Genomic DNA, 21540 nt, shown 5'->3' with positions numbered 1-21540 from the left:
AACAGACACAGAAACACAGACGACAGACATTATAAATAACGAAGATGTCACAATAGACACAGACAACAGAGACTATTTAAATGACAATAATGTCTCAATGTACACAGACGACACAGAAGAAAAGGACATTATAAATGACAATGATGTCACAATAGACACAACAGACACAGACGACACAGACATTATAAATGAAAATTGTGTCACAATAGACACAGACGATACAGTTGACACAGACATTATAAATGAAAATGATGTTCTAATAGACACAGACATTATAAATGACAATGATGACACAATAGACATAGACGACATAGACAACACATCGTTAATGACAATGATGTCACATGAGACACAGACGACACATATCCTATAAATGACAATGATGTCACAGGAGAAATAGATGACACAGACTTTATAAATTAAAATGATTTTACAATAGACACCGATGAGAGTCATTATAAAAGAAAATGATTTCACATTAGATAGAGATGACACAGAATACAAAGACGACACAGACTTTATTAACGACAATGATGTCACAATAAACACAGACGACAGAGACCTCAGACACTATAAATGGCAATGATGTCAAAATAGACACAGACTACACAGACTTTATAAATTACAATGATGTCATAATAGACGCAGACGACACAGACCACACAGACATTATAAATGACAATGATGTTACATTAGAAACAGATGACACACATTAAAAATGACAATCATATCAGAATAGACACAGACGACACAGACATTATAAAAGAGAATGATGTCACAATAGAAAAAGATGACACATATGACAAAGACATTCTAAATGACAGTGATGTCACAATAGACACAGACAACACAGACATTATAAATGACAATGATGTCACAATAGACACAGACGACACAGACCACACAGATATAATAAAAGACAATGAATTTCAGAATATACACAGACGACACAGATGACACAGACATTATAAATGACACTGATGTCACTATAGACACAGATGACGCAAACATTATAAATGACAATGGTATCACAAAAGACACAGACGACACATACGACAATGACGATAGTGACGACACAGAAGACACAGACAATGTAAATGACAATGATGTCTCAAAAGGCAAGGACGACACAGGCGACAAAGTCATTATAAATGACAACGATTTCACAAAAGACACATACAACACAGTCATTATAAATGACAATGATGTCACAATATAAATAGATGACACAAACGACACACATATTATAAATGACAATAATGCAAAAATAGACACAGACAACACAGGCATCATAAAATAAAAAATGTCACAATAGACACAGACGACACAGACATTAAAAATGACAATGATGTCACAATTGACACAGAAGACACCGACATTATATACGACAATGATGTCACGCTAGACACAGATGACAAAGACATTAAAAAAGACAAAGTTGTCACATTACACCGAAGACACAGATGACACAGATATTATATATGACAATGATGTCACAATATACACAGAAAACAGAGATGACACAGACATTATAAATGATATCGATGTCACAACAGATGCAGACAAGAGACAAGACAGAAGACACTGACATTATTATGACAATGATGTCAAAATAGACACAGACAACAGAGACGACATAGACGACACAGACAATATAATTGACAATGATGTCACCATAGACACAGAAGAAAAAGACGACACAGACGACAGACTCCACAGACATAAAAAATGACATTGATGTCACAATTGACACAGACGAAAAAGATATTATAGATGACAATTATGTCACAATAAACAAAGGTGACACAGACGACACAGAAGACACAAATTATTAATGAGAAGGATTGAACAATAGACACAGAAACACAGACGACACAGACATTATAAATGACAAAGATGTCACAATAGACACAGATGAAATGACGACACAAGCATTATAAACGACAATGGTGTAACAATAGACACAGACAACACAGACGACATAGAGGACACAGACATATAATACAATGATGTTGCAATAATCACAGATGACACAGACAACACAGACATTATTAATAAAATTAATTCCAATAGACATAGACGATAGAGACGACACAAATGACACAGACTTTATAAATTAAAATGATGTCACAATAGAAACAGATGACACAGACGACACAGACATTATAAATTACAATGATGTCAAAATAGACTCAGACGACACAGACATCACGGACAACACAGACAGTATAAATTACAAAGATGTCACAATACACATGGACGACACAAACGACACAGACATAAGTGACAATGATGTCACAATAGACACAGACGACAAAGACGACACAGACATTATAAATGACAATGATTACACAGACGACACAGACATTATAAATCAAAATGATGTCACAATATACACAGATGACACAGACGACACAGACATTAAAATGACAATGATGTCAAAATTGACACAGACGTCACAGAGGATACAGAGCACAGAAATCAGACGACACAGATATAATAAATGACAATGATTTTGACAATATACACAGATGACGCAGGCGACACAGACATTATAAATGACAATAATGTCACAATAGACACAGATGACACAGACGACACAGGCATTATAAATTACAAAGATGTCACAATACACACAGATGACACAAACGACACAGACATTATAAATGACAATGATTACACAAACGACACAGACATTATAAATGACAGTGATTACACAGACTACACAGACATTGAAATGACAATGATGTCACAAAAGCCACAGACGACAGAGACTTTATAAGTTAAAATTATGTCACAATAAACACAGACGTCATAGACGACAAAGACATTATAAATGACAACGATGTCACAAAACACAGACAACACAGACTTTATAAATGAAAATGATTACACAGACGACACAGACAATATAAATGACAATGATGTCACAATAGACACAGATGACACAGACGACACAGTCATTACAAATGACAATGATGTCAAAATAGACACAGACGACAACGACTACACAGACTTTATAAATGAAAATTATGTCACAATAGACACAGACGACATAGAAAACACAGATATTATAAATGACAATGATGTCACAATAGACACAGACGACACAGATATTAAAAATGACAATGATATCACAATACACACAGACGATACAGACAATAGACATTATATATTACAGTGATGTCACAATAGACAGATACAAAAAAGACGACACAGACATTATAAATGAAAATGATTTCACAATAGACAGAGACGACACAGATTTTTTAAATGACAATTATGTCACAATAGACAAAACGACACATACGACTCAGACATTATAAATGACAATGATGTCACAACAGACAATGACGACACAGAAAATATAAATGACTATGATGTCACAATAGACACAGACATTATAAATGAGAATGATGTTACAATATACACAGATGACAAAGACATTAATAATGACAATGATGTCACAATACACACCGACGACACAGGCATTATAAGTGACAATGATGTCACAATAGACTCAGACGACACAGACATTATAAACGACAATGATGTCACAATAGACACAGAGGACAGAGACGACCCAGATATTATAAATGACAATGATGTCACAATAGATGCAGATGACACAGATGACACTGACATTGTAAATGAAAATAATGTCACAATGGACGCAGACGCCACAAACAACACAGACATAATAAATGACAATGATGTAAAAATAGAAACTGATGACACAGACATTATAAATTAAAATGATGTCAAAATAGACACAGAAGACACAGACTTTATAAATGACAATGATGTCACAATAGACAGAGACGACACATACGACACAGGCATTATAATTGTCAATGTTTTTAAAATTGACACAGATAACAAAGACATTATAAATAGCAATGATGTTACAATAGACACAGACGAAACAGACATTATAAATGAAAATGATGTTACAGTTGACACAGAGGACAAAGACGACACAGACTTTATAAATGACAATGATGTCAAAATAGAAACAGACGACACAGACATTATAAATTACGATTATATCTCAATAGACACAGATGACATAGATGACACAGACAACACAGATATTATAAATGACAAAGATGTCACAATAGACACAGACGACACAGACATTATAAGTGACATTTATGTAACAATACACACAGACGATACAGATGACACAGGCATTATAAATGACAATGATCATAGAATCATAGAATAACCAGGTTGGAAGAGACCCACCGGATCATCGAGTCCAACCATTCCTATCAAACACTATACCATGCCTCTTAGCACCTCGTCCACCCGTGCCCTAAACACCTCCAGGGAAGGTGACTCAACCACCTCCCTGGGCAGCCTCTGCCAGGGACCAATGACCCTTTCTGTGAAGAACTTTTTCCTAATGCCCAGCTTAAATCTCCCCTGGCTGAGCTTGAGGCCATTCCCTTTTGTCCTGTCCCCTGTCACTTGGAAGAAGAGACCAGCACCCTCCTCTCCACAACCTCCTTTCAGGTAGTTGCAGAGAGCAACGCGGCCTCCCCTCAGCGTCCTCTTCTCCAGGCTAAACAACGCCTGCTCTTTCAGCCGCTCCTCGTAAGACCTGCTCTCCAGCCCCTTCACCAGCTTTGTTGCTTTTCTCTGGACTCGCTCCAGAGCCTCAACATCCTTCTTGTGGTGAGGGGCCAGAACTGAACACAGGATTCGAGGAGCGGTCTCACCAGTGCCGAGTCCAGAGGGAGAAGAACCTCCCTGGACCTGCTGGTTACGCTGTTTCTGATACAAGCCAAGATGCCATTGGCCTTCTTGGCCACCTGGGCACACTGCTGACTCATGTTCAGTCGCTGTCAACCAACACTCCCAGGTCCCTCTCCTCTAGGCAGCTTTCTAGACAGACTTCTCCTAGTCTGTAGCACTGCATAGGGTTGTTGTGCCCCAAGTGCAGGACCCGGCACTTGGCCTTGTTAAACCTCATGCCATTGGACTCTGCCCAGCGGTCCAGCCTGTTCAGATCCCTTTGCAGAGCCTCCCGACCCTCCAGCAGATTGACACTTCCACCCAGCTTAGTGTCGTCCGCAGACTTGCTGAGGGTGCACTCGATGCCTTCATCCAGGTTATTGATAAAGACATCGAACAGGGCTGGACCCAGCACTGAGCCCTGGGGAACCCCACTTGTCACTGGCCTCCAGCTGGATTTCACACCATTTACCACCACTCTCTGGGCCCGGGCAGCCAACCAGTTTTCCACCCAGGAGAGTGTGCACCTGTCCAGGCCAGAGGCTGACAGTTTCTCAAGCAGAATGCTGTGAGAAACTGTGTCAAAGGCTTTACTGAAGTCCAGGAAGACCACATCCACAGCCTTTCCCTCATCCAGCAGCCGAGTCACTTTGTCATAGAAGGCAATCAGGTTAGTTTGGCAAGACCTACCTTTTGTGAACCCATGTTGACTGGGCCTGATCACCCGGTTCTCTTGCATGTGCTTCATGATAGCACTCAAGATCACCTGCTCCATGACTTTCCCTGGCACTGAGGTCAGACTGACAGGCCTGGAGTTTCCTGGGTCCTCCCTGCGACCCTTCTTGTAGATGGGCACAGCATCAGCCAGCCTCCAGTCCAGTGGGACTTCCCCAGTCAGCCAGGACTGTTGGAAGATGATGGAAAGAGGTTTGGCCAGCACATCTGCCAGCTCCTTCAATACCCTTGGGTGAATCCCGTCCGGCCCCATAGACTTGTGGGTGTCTAGTCGGGCTAGCAAGGCTCTGACCACCTCCTCTTGGATCATGGGAGCCTCATTATGCTCCTCCAGCTCCTGGGTTTGTACACAGACGGAATGACCCTCCTTACAAATAAAGACTGAGGCAAAGAAGGCATTAAGTACCTCAGCATTTTCCTCATCCCCAGTCACTGTTGTTCCTTCTGTGTCCAATAGGGACTGTATGGTCTCCCTAGTCCTCCTTTTATTACGTATATGTTTGTAGAAAGATATTTTGTTCTCTTTCACAGACTTGGCCAATCTGATTTCTAGCTGAGCCTTAGCCCTTCTGATTTTTTCCCTACACAATATGTCACAACAGACACAGACGACACAGATTTTATAAATTAAAATGATATCAAAATAGACACAGACGACAACGACATTATAAATGAAAAAGATGTCTCAATAGACACAGAAGACACAGACATTATAAATGACAATAACGTCACAATAGACATAGACTAAGACGACACAGACACTATAAACTACAATGATGTCACAATAGACAAAGACTAGACAGATGACAGACAACAGATATTATAAATGAAAATGATGTCACAATATTCATAGACGACACATACGATGCAGACATTATAAATAAAAATGACGTCACAATAGACAAAGACGACAAAGATGACACAGACAAAAGAGACATTATAAATGACAAAGATTCCACAATAGACACAGACGATAGAGACGATAGAGACGACACAGACGACAGTAATTCTAAATAAAAATGAGGTCACAGAAGACACAGAAACATTATAAATGACAATGATATCAAAACAGAAACAGTTGACAGACATTATAAATGACAATGATGTTACAATAGATAAAGACAACAGAGACGACATAGACTTTATAAATGGAAATGATTTCACAATAGACAAAGACGACACAGATGACACAAATGACACAAAAGACACAGATATTATAAATGACAATGATGTCACAATAGACAGATGACAGACTTTGTAAATGCCAATGATGTCACAACAGAAACAGATGACAAAGACATAATAAATGACAATTATGTTAAAAAAACATACAGAAGATACAGAAGACTCAGACATTATACATGAAAATTATGTCAAAATCTAGAAGATACAGATATTATAAATTACAGTGATGACAAAATAGACACAGACGACACAGACGACAGACATTCTAAATGAAAAAGATGTCACAAAAGACACAGCTGACATAGACGACACAGACTTTATAAATGACAGTGATGTCACAATAGTCAAAGATGACACATATGACACAGACATTGTAAATGAAAATTATAAAAAAAAACCATAAAATTGATACAGACGACTCAGACATTATACATGAAAATGATGTCACAATAGACACAGACAACACAGACATTATAAACGACATTGAGGTCACAATAGCAAAAGACGACACAGATGACCCAGACGACAAAGACATTATTAATTAAAACGATGTCATAAAGTACACAGACGACAGAGACATTATAAATGACAATGATGTCACAATAGACAGTCAACACAGACGTTATAAATGACAACGATGTCACAATAGACCAGATGACACAGACGACACAGACATTATAAATGAAAACGATGCCAAAATAAACAAAGATTACACAGACGACAAAGACGACAAGATATTATAATTGAAAATGATGTCACAACAAAGAGGACATAGACACAATAAATGACAATGACGTCACAACAGAAAAAGACGACAAAAACGACACAGACAACACAGACATTATAAATAACAATGATTTCAAAATAGGCAAAGATGACACAGACATTATAAATGACAATGATGTCACAATAGACACAGACGACACAGAAATTAAAAAAGAGTATTAGGTCAAAATTGACAAAGACGAGACAGACGAAAATGTCATTATAAATGACAACGATATCACAATAGACACAAGCGTCTCAGATGACAACAACGACACAGATATTCATGACAATGACGTCACAATACAGAGACGACACAGACAGTATAAATTACAATGATGTCACAATAGACACAGACGACAGAGATGACACATACGACACAGACATTATAAATGACAATGACGTCACAATAGAAACAGACGATAGAGACAACACAAACATTATAAATGACAATGATGTTACAAAAGACACAAACGATACAGACGATACAGACATTATAAATGAAAATGATGTCTCAATAGACACAGAAGACACAGACAACACAGACGACACATCATTATAAATGGAATTGTTTTCACAATAGACAGAGACGACACAGACATTTTAAATGACAATGATGTCACAATAGACACAGACGACACAGACATTATAAACGACTATGATGTCACAATAGACACAGAAGACACAGACCACAGAGATATTATATATGAAAATGATGTCAAAATAGACACAGACGACACAGACATTAAAAATGACAATGATGCCAAAATAGACAAAGATTACACAGACGACAAAGACAACATAGACATTATAATTGAAAATGATGTCACAACAAAGAAGACACAGACATTATAAATGACAATGGTGTCACAATAGAAAAAGACGACAAAAACGACACAGACGACACTGACATTATAAATAACAATGATGTCAAAATAGACACAGACGACAAGACGACATAGACATTAGAAATGAAAATGATGTCACAATAGACACAGACATTATAAATGACAGTGATGACAAAATACATACAGATGACAGACAAAACTGTCATTATAAATGACAATGATATCACAATAGATACAAACAACTCAGACGACACAGACATTATAAATGACTGTGATATCAAAATAGACATAGACGACACAGATGACACTGATACTATAAATGACAATGATGTCATAATATTCACATACGACACAGACATAAATGACAATGATGTCACAATATTCACAGACGACACAGACATAAATGACAATGATGTCACAATACACACAGACAACACACAAAACACAGACATAAATAACAATGATATCACAATAGACACAGACGACACAAACTACACAGGCAACACAGACATTATAAAAGAAAATGATGTCACAATAGACACAGAGGATACAGACGATAGAGATGATACAGACCACACAGACGACAGTCATTCTAAATGAAAATGATGTCAAAATAGACACAGAAGAAACAGAAGACACAGACATAATAAATGACAATCATGTCACAACAGACAGAGACGACACAGACGACACAGATATTGTAAGAAAAACTATGTCACAACAGACACAGACATTATAAATGACAATGACGTCTGAATAGACAAAGACAACAGAGACGACGCATACGACACAGACATTATAAAGGAAAATGTTGTCAAAATAGACACAGACAACACAGACGACTCAGACATTATAAATGACAATTATGTCAAAACAGACACAGATGACACAGACATTATAAATTAAAATGATATCACAATAGACACAGAGGACAGAGACGACACAGACATTATAGATGACAATAATGTCACAATAGAAACAGACTATACAGATGATGGATGACAAAGACAGCACAGACAACAAAGTCATTATAAATGAAAATGATTTCACAATAGACAAAGACGACACAGACTACACAGACAACACAGACTTTATAAGTGACAATGATTTCACAATATGCAAAGGCGACACAAATGACACAGACATTATTAATGAAAATGATGTCACTACAGACACAAATGACACAGACATTATAAATGAAAATGATGTCACTATAGACGTAGACGACAGGAACGACACAGACGACAAAACCGTTATAAATGAAAATGATGTCACAGTAGACACAGACGAAACACAGGACACAGACATTATAAATGACAGTGATGTCACAATAGACACAGACAACACAGACATTATACATGACAATGATGTCACAATAAACACAAAGGACACAGACGATAGAGACCACAGAGATGAAAAATCCATTATAAATGAAAAAGATGTCACAATTGACACATATGACACAGACTTCACTGACATGACAGACATAACGTATAACAATGACGTCTCAATAGACACACATGACACAGACCACACAGACGATACAGACATTATAAATGACAATGATGTCACAACAGTCATAGACGACAGAGACATTATAAATGACAATGATGTCACAACAGACACAGACCACACAGACATTATAAATGACATTGATGTCAAAATAGACACAGACGATACAGACTACAAAGACATTAAAAATGACGATGTCACAATAGACACAGACAAAACAGACGACACAAATGACAAACGACACAGACATTATAAATGACAATTATGTCACAACAAAAACAGACGACACAGACATTATAAGTGACAATGATGTCACACTAGACACAGACTACTCTGATATTTTAAAAGACAATGATTTCATAATAACCACAGACGACAGAAACGACAGAGGTGACAGAGACTACACAGACCACAGAGACGACACAGACAACAGACATTATATATGACAATGATATCACAATATACACAGGCACACAGACGACACAGACATTAGAAACGACAGTGGTTTCACAATAGACACAGACCACACAGACATTATAAATGACATGGATGTCACAACAGACAGACGACGCAGACATTATAAATGATAATGATGTCACAATAGACACAGACAACAGAGATGTCATTGACATTATATATAAAAAAAATGTCAGAATAGACACAGATGACACTGACGACTCAGACGACACAGACGACTCAGACGACACAGACTACAGACATTATATATGACAGTTATGTCACAAGAGATACAGATGAAACAGGTGACAGAGCTTACACAGATGACAAAGACATTATAAATTACAAAGTTGTCACAATATCACAGACAACTCAAACATGATAAATGACAATGATGTCAGAATAGACCAGACAACACAGATGACACAGACATTATAAATGACAATGACGTCACAATAGACACAGACGGCACAGACATTATAAATGACAATATTGTCAAAATAGACTCAGAATACACAGACATTATAAATGACAATAGTTTCACAGTAGACACAGAAAACACGGACATTATAAATGACAATGATGTCGCAATAGACAGACGACACAGATATTATAAATGACAAGATGTCACAACAGAAAAAGACAACACCGACGACACAGAAATAATCAATGAAAATAATGTCACAATAGACACAGACGACACCAACGACACAGACATTATAAATTACAATGATGTCACAATAGACACAGATGACACAGACATTAAAAATTAGCATGATGTCACAGTAGACACAGACAACACAGACAGTATAAATGAACATGATGTCACAATAGGCACAGACAACTCAGAAAACAGAATTTAGAAATGACAATGAAGTCACAATAGACAAATACGATACAAACGACAGAGATGACACAGGCATTATATATTAAAATTATGTCACAATAGAATCAGATGACACAGACAATACAGACATAATTAATGACAATGATGTCACAATAGGAAAAACCGACACAGACTGCATAGACGACACAGACATTTTAAATGACAGTGATGACACAATAGACACAGGCGACAACGACATTATAAATCACAATGATGTCACAATAGACAAAAAAAACAAGGACGACACAGACATTATAAATGAAAATGATGTCAAAGTATACACAGACGACTCAGAAGACAAACGCAACACAGACATTATACATTACAATGATGTCACAATAGACACAGATGACACAAACGATACAGACGACAGGGACATGAATGACAATGATGGCACCATAGACGCAGACGACACAGAGGACACAGATATTGAAAATTACAATGATGTCACAATAGACACAGACGACACAGACATTACTAATGACAATGATGTCACCATAGACTATCATGACACAGACGCCACAGACATTACTAATGACAATGATGTCACAATAGACACAGAATACACAGATGACAAAGATATTATAAATCGTTATGATGTCGCAATAGAGAAAGACCGCACAGATGATACAGTCATTATAAATAACAATGATGTCACAATAGACACAGATGACACAGAAGAGAAACACATTACAAATGAAAATGATGTCACAATAGACACAGACGCAAAAGCCGACACAGACAACACAGATGAGACAGACAGTATTAACAACAATGACGTCAAAAGAGAGACAGACGACACAGATGACACAGACACTACAAATGACAATGATGTCACAATAGAAACAGACCACACAGTCGACAGAGACAACACAGACATTATAAATGAAAATGATGTCACAATAGACACAGACGACACAGATATTATATATGACAAGGATGTCACAATAGACAAAGACAGCACAGACGACACAGTTGTAAAAGACAAGTGAGACATTATAAATGACAATGATTTCACAATAGACTCCGACGATACAAAAGACACAGGTATTATAAATTACAATAATGTCATAATAGAGAGCGATCACACAGTCGACAGTGTTGTTATAAATGACAATGAAGTCCCAATACACACAGACGACACAGACAAGACAGATGACAAAAACATGATAAATGACGATGTCACAATAGACAGATGACACCGAAGACAGACATTACTAATGACAATGATGTCACAATAGACACAGAATACACAGACGACAAAGATATTATAAATGACTATGATGTCGCAATAGAGAAAGACCGCACAGATGATAGTCATTATAAATAACAATGATGTCACAATAGACACAGACGCAACAGCTGACACAGACAACACAGATGACAAAGACATTATTAACGACAATGATGTCAAAAGAGAGACAGACGACACAGAGGACACAGACGCTACAAATGACAATGATGTCACAATAGACACAGACGACAGAGTCGACAGAGACAACACAGACATTATAAATGAAAATGATGTCACAATAGACACAGACACTTTTAAATATCGATGTCACAATGGACACAGATGACACATATTATAAATGAAAATGATATCTCGGTAGACACAGACGATACAGAAGACACAGACATTATAAAAGACAACATTGTCAAAATAGACACAAACAATACAGACATTATAAATGACAATGATGTCACAATATACAAAGACCATACAAACGACACAGACATTATTAATGAAAATGATGTCACTATAGACACAGACGACAGAAACAACACAGAAGACAAAACCGTTATAAATGAAAATGGTTTCACAGTAGAAAAAAACGACACACACGACACAGACATTATAAATGACAATGATGTCACAGTAGACACAGACGACACAGACATTATACATGACACTGATGTCACAATAAACAGAGACGACACAGATTACACAGACATTATAAACGACAATGATGTCACCGTAGACACAGACGACTGAGACGACAGAGTCGACACAGACTACAAAGATATTATAAATGAAAATTAAGTCACACTAGACACAGATAACACAGATGACACTCATGTAATAAATGACAATGATGTCACAAGAAACACAGACGACACATACGTCAGAGACATTATAAATGACAATGATATCACAAAAGACACAAACGACACAAACATTAAAAATTACAATATTTTCACAACAGACACAGACGACACAGACATTATAAATGACAATAATGTCACAATAGACATAGACAACACAGACATTATAAATGACAAAGATGTCACAATAGACACTGACGACAGATGACACAGACATGGTAAATGAAAATAATGTCACAACAGACAGACGATACACACATTATAAGTGACAAGGACGTCACAATAGAGACAGATGACACAGACGTCACAGACATTATAAATGACAACGATGCCACAATAGACACACACAACACATTTTATAAATGATAATTATGTAACAATAGACACATACAATACAGACGACAGAGACTACAAAGACTCTATAAATGGATATGATGTCAAACTAGACACAGTCGACAGAGACAACACAGACATTATAAATGACAATGATGTCACAATAGACACAGATGACACAGAAGACAGAGATGACACAGACAACAAAGACATTATTAATGAAAATGATGTCACAATAGACACAGACGACACAGACTTTATTAATTACAATGATGTGGAAATAGACATTGAAGACACAGACATTATAAATGACAATGATGTCACAATAGACACAGACGACACAGACATTGTAAATGAAAATAATGTCACAACAGACAAAGACGAGACAGACATAAATGACAATGATGTCACAATAGACACAGACGACACAGAAATTATAAATGAGAATGAGGTCAAAATTGACACAGACATTATAAATGACATTGATATCAAAATAGACATAGACGACACAGACAACACAGACACTATAGACTACAATGATGTCACAATAGACACAGACTAGACAGACGACACAGATGACAGACATTATAAATGACAATGATGTAGCATTCGACACAGACGACAGACATTATAAATGACAATGATGTCACAATCGACACAGACGACACAGATGACAGACATTATAAATGACAAGAATGTCTCAATATTCACAGACGACACAGACATTATAAATGACAATGATATCACAATACACACAGATGGCACAGACAACATAGACATTGGCCAAGAAGGCCAATGGCATCTTGGCTTGTATCAGAAATGGTGTGACCAGCAGGTCCAGGGAGGTTATCCTCCCTCTGTACTCGGCACTGGTGAGACCGCTCCTTGAATCCTGTGTTCAGTTCTGGGCCCCTCAGCACAAGAAGGGTGTTGAGGCTCTGGAACGGGTCCAGAGAAGAGCAACAAAGCTGGTGAAGGGGCTGGAGAACAGGCCTTATGAGGAGCGGCTAAGAGAGCTGGGGTTGTTTAGCCTGGAGAAGAGGAGGCTGAGGGGTGACCTCATTGCTCTCTGCAACTACCTGAAAGGAGGTTGTGGAGAGGAGGGTGCTGGCCTCTTCTTCCATGTGACAGGGGACAGGACAAGAGGGAATGGCCTAAAGCTCCGCCAGGGGAGGTTTAGGCTAGATGTTAGGAAAAAATTCTTTACAGAAAGAGTCATTGGTCCCTGGCAGAGGCTGCCCAGGGAGGTGGTTGAGTCACCTTCCCTGGAGGTGTTTAAGGTAAGGGTGGATGAGGTGCTGAGGGATATGGTTTAGTGTTTGATAGGAACGGTTGGACTTGATGATCCGGTGGGTCTCTTCCAACCTGGTGATTCTGTGATTCTGTGACATTATAAATGACAATGATATCACAATAGACACAGACGACATAGACAACACAGACATTATAAATGAAAATGCCGTCTGAATAGACGTAGACAACACAGACGACTCAGACATTATAAATGACAAGGATGCCACAACAGACAGAGATTACACAGACGACAAAGACAACACAGACATTATAAATGACAATGATGTCACAATAGACACAGGCAACACAGAAAACAGAGACGACACAGACACTGTGAATTAAAATTATGTCATAACAGACACATAGGACACAGACATAATAAATGAAAATGCCGTCTGAATACACAGACAACACAGACAGCATGGACTACACAGAGATTTTAAATGACAATGATGTAACAATAGACACAGACGACACAGACATTATAAATGACAACGATGTTTCGATACACACAGACGACACATACAACTCAGACATTATAAATGACAATGATATCAAAATAGACACAGACGACACCGACGACAGACTGCACAGAAAACACTGACATTATAAATGACAACGATGTCACAATAGACACAGACGATACAGATGACACAGACATTGTAAATGAATATGATGTCACAATAGACACAGATGTCACAGACATTGTAAATGAAAATAATGTCACAATAGACGAAGACAACACAGACATAATAGATGACAATGATCTCACAATAAACACAGACGACACAGAAATTATAAATGAGAATGAGGTCAAAATTGACACAGACGACACGGACATTATAAATGACAATGATGTCACAATAAACACAGACGACACCAGTTACAGACATTATAAATGACAATGATGTCACAATAGACTCTGACGACAGAGACAACACAGACATTATAAATGAAAAAGTTGGCACAATAGACGTAGACGACAAAGACGACACAGAAGAAACAGACATTATATAAGGCAATGATGTCACAATAGAAACAGACGACAAAGACATTATAAATGACAGTAGATTCTCAATAGGAACAGACGACACAGACATGATAAATAACAATGATGTCACAATAGACACAGACAACACTGACGACAGACATTATACATGATAATTATGTCACAATATACACAGACGACACTGTCATTTTAAAAGACAATGTGTCACAATAGACACAGACGACACATACAACAAGACATAATAAATGAAAATATGTGACAATATACACAAACGACACAGACGACACAGATGACAAAAAGACACAGGCATTATAATTGACAATGATGTCACAATAGATACAGATGTCACAGACAACACAGACGATACAGATGACACCGAGGAAACAGACATTATAAATAAAAATGATGTCACAATAGACACAGATGGCACAGAAGACACAGACTTTATAAATGACAAAGATGTCACAACAGACACAGATGACACAGAAGACACAGACGTCAAAACATTATAAATGACAGTGATGTCACAGTAGACAGACGACAGAGAATACACAGAAGACTGACGCATTATTTATGACAATGATGTCACAATAGACACTGATGACGCAGACGACATAGACGACAAAGAATTATTAATGAAAATGATGTCACAATAGACACAGACGAGAGATGAAGCAGAAGACAAAGACGACACAGAAATTATAATGACAATGATGTCGCAATAGACACAGACAACAGAGACATTATAAATGACTGATGTCAGAATAGACACAGATGACACACATCACACAGACTTTATAAATGACAATGATGTCACAACAGACACAGACGACACAGACATTATAAGTGACAATGATATCACAATAGACACAGACGAGAAACGAGATAGACGACACAGAAGACAGAGACATTATAAATGACAATGATGTCACAATATACGCAGATGAAACAGGTGACACAGATGACACAAAAGACAAAGACATTATAAATGACAATGATGTCACAATAGACAAAAATGACAGAGACAACACAGAGGACAGAGACGACAGATGCAACAAAGACATTATAAATGAAAACGATGTCACAATAAACACAAACGACACAGATAACACATGACATGGACATAATAAATGAAAATGAGGTCACAATAGACACAGATGACACAGACGGCACAGACACTAGAAATGAAAATGATGTCACAATAGACACAGACGGCACAGACGTTATAAACGACAAAGATATCAAAATGGACTGAGACGACACAGACTACATAGACATTATAAATGAAAATGAAGTCACAATAAACACATATGAGAGATGACATTAATGACAAAGACGACAGTGACGACACAGACATTAGAAATGAAAATGATGTCACAATACACATAGATGACACAGACGACACAGATGTTATAAATGAAAATGGTATTAATATAGACACAGACAAGAGACCACAGAGACGACACAGACGTTATAAATCATAGAATCATAGAATAACCTGGTTGGAAGAGGACCACCGGGTCATCGAGCCCAACCTTTAAAGTTGGCAGTTAAGGAACCCAGAGTGTGTTTAAATATTTTCATTTATTCGTTTCCTTTTCTTTCCCCCTTTTTTCTCTCAACAACTGAGAAAAATATATCTGATACATAAATGCGCAAGATCAGATCAATAATTATGGCACTTTCACAGGGCATGTGGAGGCCATCAAACAGACAAAAATATCTACTATAAAATCAAAGGTATAGGACTTACATGCATCCTGCTTCCCTTACTTAAAAGACAATGATGTCACAACAGACACAGATGACACAGACATTATAAATGACAATGATGTCACAATAGACACAGATACCACAGACAACACAGACAATATAAATGACAATGATGTCACCACAGACGCAGACGACACAGAGCACACAGACGACACAGATGACGAAGACATAATAAACTACAATGATGTAACAATAGACACAGAAGACACAGACATTATAAATGAAAATTATCTCACAATAGACACAGATGACATATACGACACAGACGAATAAGACATTAGAAATTACAATGATGTCACAATATACACAGATGACACAGACAACACAGAGGACAGATGACAGATGCAACAAAGGCATTATAAACGATAATGATGTCACAATAGACACAGACGACACAGACTACGTAGACGACAAGAGGACACAGACGACAAAGACATTATAAAGACAATGATGTCACAATAGAAACAGACGACACAGATATAATAAATGACAATGATGTCAAAATAGACACTGATGACATAGAACACACACACGACAGAGACATAATTTACGACAATGATGTCACAACAGGAACTGACGACACAGACAACAAAGACGTTATAAATGAAAATGATGTCACAATAGACACAGACAAGAGACGAAACAGACGACACCGTCCACACAGAAATTATTATGACAGTGATGTCACAATAGACACAGACAACACAGATGACACAGACAACACAAACGTCACAGACATTATAAATGACAATGATGTCACTATACACAGATGTGAGACGACATAGACGACACAGTGGACAAAGACATTATAAATGAAAATGATGTCACAATAGACACAGACGACAGAGTCGACACAGACTACAAAGACACTATAAATGAAAATTATGTCACACTAGACACAGACAACAAAGATGACACATGTGACACTCCTATTATAAATGACCATGATATCACAGTAGACAAAGACGACACACACAACACAGACTCTAAAAATGACAATGATGTCACAATAGACACAGACTTAACAGACAATATAAATGACAATTATGTCGCAATAGACACAGACGACAAAGACGACAAATACCTTATAAATGACAATGTTGTCACAATAGACACAAACGACACAGATGACACAGAGGTCAGTGACGAGACATGCAACATAGACATTATAAATGACCATGATGTCACAATAGACAGAGACAACACCGACGACACAGACATTAGAAATGACAAAAGATGTCACAATAGACACAGACGACACATACACATTTATTATTAATGACATCGATGTCACAATAGACACAGACATCAGAGACAACACAGACGACACAGATATTATAAATGAAAATGATGTCAAAATACACACAGACGACAAAGATGAAACAGATGTTATAAATGAAATCCATGTCACATAAGACACAGATGTCACAGATGATACAGATGACACAGACGACACAGATATTATAAATGAAAATGATGTCAAAATAAACACACGAAAGACCACACAAAAGACACAGACTTTATAAATCATAGAATCGTAGAATAACCAGGTCTGAAGAGACCCACCGGGTCATCAAGCCCAACCTTGAAAGTTGGCAGTTAAGGCACCCAGAGTGTGTTTAAATATTTTCATTTATTCGTTTCCTTTTCTTTCCCTCTTTTTTGTCTCAAAACCTGAGAAAAATATATCTGATATATAAATGCGTAAGATCAGAAAAATAATCATGGCATGTTCATAGGGTATGTGGAGGCCATCAATTAAAAAAAAAATATAAACTATAAAACCAATGGTATAGGACTTACATGCATCCTGCTTCCCTTACTTAAATGACAATGATGTCACAACACACACAAATGACACAGACATTATAAATGACAATGATGTCACAATAGACACAGATGACAAAGACATTATAAATGAAAACTATATCACAATAGACAGACGATTCAGATGACACAGACGACACAGATATTATAAATTTCAATTATGTCACAATAGACAGAGACGACGCAGGTGATTTCACAACAGACACAGACGACACAGACATTAAAAATGAAAAAGATGTCACAATAGACACAGATTAGAGAGTCAGTATAAATGACAATGTCATCACAATAGACACAGATGACATAGACATTATAAATGACAATGATGTCACAATAGACACAGACAACACAGAAGACACATATAGTATAAATGACAAGGATGTCACAATAGACTCAGACAACAGAGACAATAGAGGGGAAACAGACGACACAGATATTATAAATGGCAGTGATATCACAATAGACCCAGACAAGACAGACGAAACAGACAATATAAATGACAATGATATCACAATACACACAGACGACACAGGTGACACAGATGACACAGACCACACAGACATTATAAATGACAATGATGTCAAAAGAGACACAGACGACACAGACAATATAAATGACAAGAATGTCACAATAGACTCAGACGACAGTGACAATACAGAGGAAACAGACAACACAGATATTATAAATGGCAGTGATGTCACAATAGACCCAGACAAGACAGACGACACAGACAATATAAATTACAATGATGTCACAATAGAGAGAGACGACACAGACATTATAAATGACAATTGTGTCACAATAGACACAGATGACACAGAGGACACAGACACTACAAATGAATATGATGTCACAATAGACATAGACGACAGATGTTATAAATGAAAATTATGTCAAAATAGACAAAGACGAAACAGACGACACAGTCATTATAAATGACGATGATTTCACAATAGACACAGACAACAGAGACGACACAGAAAATACAGAGGGCAGATGACAGAAACATTATAAGTGACACTAATATCACAATAGACTCAGACTACACAAATGAAAAACACGACACAGATGAAAAAGACATCATAAATGACAAAGATTTCACAATAGACGGAGATGACACAGATGACAGAGACATTATAAATAAGAATGATGTCACAATAGACACAGACGACAGACATTATAATTGACAATTATGTCACAATATACACAGATGACAAATACGACACAGCCATTTATAATGTCTGTCTTCTATGATATCATAATAGACTCTGATGACACAGACACACATATTATAAATGAAAAATATGTAGCAATAGACACAGACCACACAGACGAGAAAGACGACACAGACATTATAAATTAAAATGATGTCACAAAAGACACAGATGAAACAGAGAGTATAAATGATAATGATGTCACAATACACACAGACGACACATACTACACAATCATCATTAATGACAATGACATCACAAGAGACACAGACGACACAGATGACACAGACTACACAGACGACATAGACATAATAAATGAAAATAATGTCACAATAGCCTCAGACGACACAGACAACACAGACATTATAAATGATAATGATGTCACAATAGAGACAGACCACACAGACCACAAAGACATTATAAATGACGATGTCACAATAGACAGAAGACACAGACATTATAAATGAGAATGATGTCACAATAGACACAGACGACAACGACTACACAGATTGTGTAAATTACGATGTCACAATAGACACATACGACAGAGACGATACAGACGTTAAAAATGACAATGATTTTACAATAGACATAGACGACACAGAAGACAAAGACATTATAAATGACAATGTTGTCACAATAGACACAGATGACACAGACAAGACAGACTTTGTAAATGACAGTGATTTCACGATAGGCACTGAAGTAAGAGACGACACAGACGACACAGATGTGATAAATGGCAATGATGTCACAATAAACAGAGAGGACACAGATGACACAGTATAAATGAAAATGATATCACAGATGACACAGATGACCCTGATGACACAAACGACACAGACATTATAAATAACA

Source organism: Phaenicophaeus curvirostris (assembly GCF_032191515.1).
Source record: "Phaenicophaeus curvirostris isolate KB17595 chromosome W unlocalized genomic scaffold, BPBGC_Pcur_1.0 scaffold_35, whole genome shotgun sequence".
NCBI lineage: Eukaryota > Metazoa > Chordata > Aves > Cuculiformes > Cuculidae > Phaenicophaeus > Phaenicophaeus curvirostris.
The sequence above is the reverse complement of the archived record's forward strand: the minus strand, read 5'-3'. Positions refer to the sequence as shown.